Genomic DNA, 6,000 nt, shown 5'->3' on the forward strand with positions numbered 1-6,000 from the left:
ATATCCTTTCTATGCCATACACAACAGTTGTGCAAACCTGTTTCTCTTGACTTTCAGAAGTCAAGTTGCAGTGTGCTGTTAAGTAAACAGTGCACTTGAGAAATGTCTGCTCACCTTTACCTCACACTCTAACACAAGCAATAGTGAAAGTTGGACCGTAAGAAGATTCCATCAACTTCTCAGCTACCTGGGGGCTTCCACAGCACCTGCCAGAAACAAAAACAAAAACTGATCAGGCCAAAAACATGAACAACTAAGCAAAACTGAATGTGGAGATGTGAGGACCGGGTTGAAGAAGGGTGAACTGTGAAACCTGTTCCAAAGCCAAGGTGGTTACTGAAGAAGATCTTGACTGTGCTCACTTCGTCTGCAAGTCAGGGGACACTCATTTGGGGACCATCTCTCTTCTGATCTACGGCAAAAATGCTACTACTTTCAATCTGACAGCACATCCTAGGATGCCAAAATCCTTAAGTTTCTTCAAGTAAAAGAGATCTTCGTTTAAAAAATAAAAGTCAGGGCATCTGGGTGGCTCAGTCGGTTAAACATTTGACTCGATTTTGGTTCAGGTCATGATCTTGGGTTCCTGAGATGGAACCCCATGTCGGGCTCTGCACTGGGTGTGGAGCCTGCTTGAGATTCTCTCTCTTACTCAATAAATAAATAAATAAATAAATAAATAAATAAATAAATAAATAAATAAAAGTCAATGGCTCTGGTCTCCTGTAACCTTTTCAGACCTTTAAAAGTGCTTCCTGCACTTGGATTTTCACTGCCCTTTCAATAAAGGGTGAGAAATGTGAAGAATGGTGCCTGCCACTAATGAAAACCAAGTTTCTTTCTCGTGCTGGACATGACCTCAGACGCAGGAGGAAAGGTTACCAGACAGCAGGTGTAGGTGGTGGCTGGGCCCATTTAATACAGAAATCTTAAAGGAGAAGTAATGGTTTTCTGGCTGCTAAGGCCCTCCGCGCACACATTTTATGGCGATGAAGTCCTAGCTGTTAAGCAGCGTCTCTGTCCACGTAACCCCATCTGCCACTTCCAATAATAACTGGTTTGGGGGTGGGTTTGCAACATAAACTTTCTTGACCTACCTCCCAGCCACCTCCCCCCACTCTATCCCTCGCTCCCCCAGAACCACCCCTCCCCCCCCCGCACACACCCCAGAAGGCCCTCCCTGCGGTCCCTCTCTCACCAACAAGCCGCTGGCGGCAGAGCCTCGAAACTGCTCGGTCAGACTGTGCTGCAGCAGAAGCAAGAATTTGGAAGAGAAAAGGAACAGAGACTCCCCGTATTCTTAGCTTTCCAAAGGGCTCCAGGGCAACCGGGGAGGAAGTGACGTACAGGAAACGGAAGTGGGACGTAGGTCTAAGTCGCCGCCATGTTGTGTGTGGCGGATAGGGATTGCGGCCCCTAGGGTTCCGAGCTCCAGCCGCCCAGCAGAGAGGATGAACTCTGTCTTTCACTGTCCTTCTGTCGTTCTGTCGTTCTAACGAGTATTTACCGATCTAACTGGTGCCTGGCACTGAGGGTGCGCCAGAAATCAGTGAACAGGACCGACCTGGCGCTTTCCCTCCTGAGTGTTCAAACCTAGCGATGGACCCTGAAGCAGGAGGCCTCCGGAGCACGAAGCACTTAGTACGTAGGCACAGCTGGTCTCGGGCATCTTCGGAGGCTTGTTCGACTTTGGTTACTTGGGTTAGAGCCTCGGCATGGTGCATAGAGGAGGGAGGGATGGAGAGAGTTGGGAGGCAGGCGGTGGTGGATTGGGTGTGTGAAATATGCAGAGTTGGGTGACCCCCAGGCTTCGAGGCTGACAGCAGGGTGAGTGGTAGGGAACCGCATAATGGAAGGGAACACAGGAGAGGCAGATTTGGCGAAATAGTGTGGATTTAGACATGTTGAGCCTGCGGGACCCTCGAATGGAGAAGCTTAGCAGGCCGTGGGATGTGCCTGTTTGGATCTCGAATGAAAGTCTGTGTCTTAGATTCGTGGATGGGGATGAGAATGGAGCAGGAGCATGGAGGATATTACCTGGTGGAGAGAATACCATTTGGGAAAGAGGCCCAGGACAGACCCCAAGAGCTCCTCTACTTGCAGAGGTGGAGGAGGAGCAGATGGCCCTAGGAGAAAAACCAGGAGAATGTGGCATTGCAGAAGGCAAGGGAAGAGCACTTCGGGTTGTAAACTGGATCAGTTTTCTTGAGAAATTAGGGAGGCGAAGACTGAGAAATGCCAGGCCCAAACAGGCATTGCCATCAGCTAGAGCAGGTTCCTTGAATGGTAGGAGGAGGCCAGCTTGGAGTGAGTTGAGGAGCAAGGGAAGGTGGTGGTGAGAAAATGGAGACAAATGAGCATAGACAAATCTTCCAAGAAATTGCCTGTGAGGAAATGAGAAGGCTACCGGAAGGAAGACGTTATTATTATTATTTTTTTTAAGACTGGAGAAACATAAGTTTGTTTAGATATTGATGAGAAGGAGCCAGGGATTTTTAATGTTGATCAGCTCATGACCATATGGACCCATGCCCAAGAATAGTTTATGAAGAGGAAGAACACAGGATGGGTGGGAGGGGGACAGGCACAGGTAGAGTCATTAGGATCTCTGAAGTTGAGCAGGTTGTGCATTTCACAAATCCAGGGAGCACTACTGACTGCAGTGTCATCCTAGTTTTGAATAGTAACCATGACTGTTTTGGGGCAGATGGTAGTAAAGAGCTTTTAGGAAAGGGTGCTTCTTTCTTATTCACACAAAATGGCCACAGCAGCCATTGGTAGTGGAAGTTTGGTGCTGGAAGTTGAGGTACCTATGTTCATTGTATGTGTTCTGCCTGGGAAAAGGAGGTGAAATCATTGAAAGAAGAGAATCGAGTCTCTGAAAGGTTTGTGGACAGTGGAGATGTGCATGGTTGTTGGAGTTGAGGGGAAGACAGAGAAGAACGAGCAGATTTTAGCCATTTAGACCCCAGACAGTTAGGTCTATATCAGCAGGGGATGAAATCACCAGTATTCTCATCTCGCTATCTTGCATTTCTGGCAGTAGCTTTTGGCCCCTGGTATAATGTCTCAGCAGGTGGATTGGGATGGTCTAAACTTTGCTGATCCTCTTGTCTCCTACTGCAAACGTGTTTTCCATTTCTTTTGAAGGACATTGGGAAGCTGCCCTTATTTCACAGGAAAACTTTTTTTGTGAAAGTGGAACCAGTGGCCAGCTTTTAAAAATGCATCAGGACTTCTGCTTCCAAGAAGATGGAGTAGATATACTTTCCCTTTGTTCTCCCACAAAGTACAACTAAAAACCCTGGACATTACATATAAAACAAGCATAAGACTGTGGCCTTGTTGGGCACATTATAGAGCTTTACTAATCAAGACAGCACAGTATTTTCATAAATATATGCAAGCATATGAATGGAAAGAATAGTGAATCTAGAAATAGACCCACATATATTTAGTAAATTGATAAATACTACAAAGCATTTCAAAGGGAGAGGGTATAATGTCTAACAAAAGATGCTGAAATAATTAGACAACCATGTGCAAAAAAGAAAGAGAAAAGAACATTGGCCCTTACCTCAACCACATACAAAACAATTCAAAAATGAATCATAAACCAAAATAGAAAGGCTTAACTACAAAACTTCTAGAAGAAAGCACAAAAGAAGATTTTAGTATGTTTGAGTTTGGTAAGTATTTCACAAAAACTATGAAAAATGGAGAAAAGTCAATAAATTGGAATTCATTTATATTTTTTGCTCTTCAGAGAAGCCCCATTCAGAAAATGAGAAATCAAGCCACTGACTGGGAGACAATGGTTGCAGAACATGTATCTGACAGAAGACTTCTATCTAAAATAGATTTTTAAAAGTTTACAACTCACTAATAAGTAAGTGAATAAAAAATGGGCAAAGTATTTGAACAGCTACTTCACGAAAGAAGATACATGGATGCTCAATATCTTGATTCATTAGGGAAATGCAGATTAAAACCACAGTGAGCTAGGACCACACAGCAACTAGAATGGCTAAAATTAAGAAGACTGACCATACCAAGTGCTGGAAAGCATGTGGAATAATTAGAACTCTCATTACTGATGGGAATGTTACATGGTACATTTTCCAGTGGTACAAAATGGGACATATTTTGGCAGTTTCTTGAAAAGCCAAACATACAGCTACTGTAGAACCTAGCCTTTCCATTCCTAAATATTTACCCAAGAAAAATGAAAGTGTATGTCCACCCAAAGACTTGCACACGAATGTTCACAGCAGGTTTATCTTAATAGCCCCAAACTGGAAATGACCTAAATGATAAATAATAAGGGAATGGATATACCAATTTTAGAATATCCATATGATGGGATATACTCAGTAATAAAAAGGAATGAAATATGAATACATCTGCCAACATGAATGGATCTCAAAATAATTATGCTGAGTGAAAGAACCCAATGAGAAAGAAAAAGTATATGATTCCAATTACATAAGATTTTAGAGAACTCAAGGTAATCAATAGTGACAGATCAATGATCATCTCGGAGTAGGGGATAGGGAAAGGCCGGATGAAGAGATTACACAGGGGTATGTGGAGCCTGGGGGTGGCAGATATGATCATTATCTTAATTGTGATGGTTTCATGCGTATACGCATATATGAAAACTGACCAAGTTGTACATTTTTATATGTTCAGCTTATTATAGGTCACTTAAATAAAGCTTTAAAAAGAACCCACTACTGAGCTTCATCAAATCGTGTATTTGCTTCTGATTTTTTTCCCCTCACCTGTACACCTCCCAAACTTACTTCCCTCCATTCCCCAGATGTAAGCACTAGGAAATTGAATTTGATATTTATCATTCTCATGCATGATCTTCTACTTGACATGTTACATAAGTCTTTACCTATAAACGTCATATAACATTGTTTTGCATCACAACATTTTTCATAAATGGAATATCTATCATCCTGTAACTTGCTTTCTTTGTTCAACATTATATTTACAAGTAAATTATTTAACGAAATGTTTGGGCAAACATTATCTCTATTTTACAGATGGAGACCCCGAGGTTCATGATTAGGTAAGTTGTCCAAAGTGAGTGATGGAAGCAGGATTAAACCAAATGGTTTTTGGATCTGACCAAAATCCAAGTCAGAGCTTCAAAGAGTGACCCCAGGTTCTCTAAAGGGTTGGGCACAACCCCTTGATTGTGCTTTCTAGTACTGCCAAGAGTAGCACCCTACTAGGCTATTCTGGACCTCTCTGGTTTGCCTGGCACTCAGGCTGGGCCCCTCCTTGCCATATACAATTCTGGCCCGTGCCAGAATCAAAGCCCAGCCCCTTTGTCCTGTGTTGTCCCTTCGACTTGGTTCCCCCTGCCCTAAGCAATCCCACCTCTTCTTGTCCTGCTGGGGGTTCTTAATCGCTATCTTAATCACTGGGGACCCCTTTGGCATTCTCGTGAAGCCTATGGGCGCCTCAGAATAATATTTGTAAATGCTTGCGATACATAAGATTACAGTTATGTTGAAATACTATTATCAAAATACTTTTTAAATTTTGATATAGTAATATGTATGATATGAAAATACCTGGCCTCTGTCGACGACAAATAGGGACTGATAATATTACTGTGGTTTGTTGCTACTTTTCAATATGAAGTACTGAAATTTTGATTAGTGGTTGGGGAACATAAATACGTTTTTCCCCATCCAAGTTCACAGAAGCCCTGAATTCCTTCCACAAACACATGAGGGGGTCCATGGACCCTAGGATCAAACTCCCTGGACTTGCACCTCAGCAGAGAGCAGAACCACGGGATGGAGGAGCTTGGAAGGAGCTGGCTTTGCAGGCAGACAGAAAGCTGATCCCAGTGCCCTGAGTTTTGTGTTAAGGACAATCATTTCTCCATTTCCCTGATCAAGAGCTACAGCGGGGCCCCAGATACTGCTTAACATGCTGAGGAACCTCAAAAACAGAAGTCTGGCAAGAATAACTCTT

General features: G+C 43.3%; 2 long non-coding RNA genes across 5 annotated transcripts in view; one reads left to right on the forward strand and one right to left on the reverse strand.

The window, feature by feature from the left end:
• LOC114215394 (uncharacterized) overlaps positions 1-1,322 on the reverse strand; it is a 47,492-nt gene extending 46,170 nt beyond the window's left edge. For all 4 annotated transcript variants that reach the window (XR_003610561.2, XR_003610563.2, XR_003610562.2 and 1 more), the window contains exons 1-2: positions 1,199-1,322; positions 115-206 (exon numbers count right to left, since the gene is read on the reverse strand). This is a non-coding gene — a long non-coding RNA (uncharacterized LOC114215394). The remainder of the gene's footprint in view (positions 1-114; positions 207-1,198) is intronic.
• Positions 1,323-1,403: 81 nt separating this feature from the next.
• LOC148162616 (uncharacterized) lies at positions 1,404-4,751 on the forward strand. Its single transcript, XR_015766649.1, has 2 exons — positions 1,404-1,641; positions 3,151-4,751. It is a non-coding gene; the product is annotated as an uncharacterized LOC148162616 (long non-coding RNA).
• Positions 4,752-6,000: the final 1,249 nt, after the last annotated feature.

Source organism: Eumetopias jubatus, unplaced genomic scaffold, assembly GCF_037043125.1.
Source record: "Eumetopias jubatus isolate StellerSeaLion01/CBP00866 unplaced genomic scaffold, mEumJub1_p1.0 scaffold_13, whole genome shotgun sequence".
NCBI classification, from domain to species: Eukaryota; Metazoa; Chordata; class Mammalia; order Carnivora; family Otariidae; genus Eumetopias; species Eumetopias jubatus.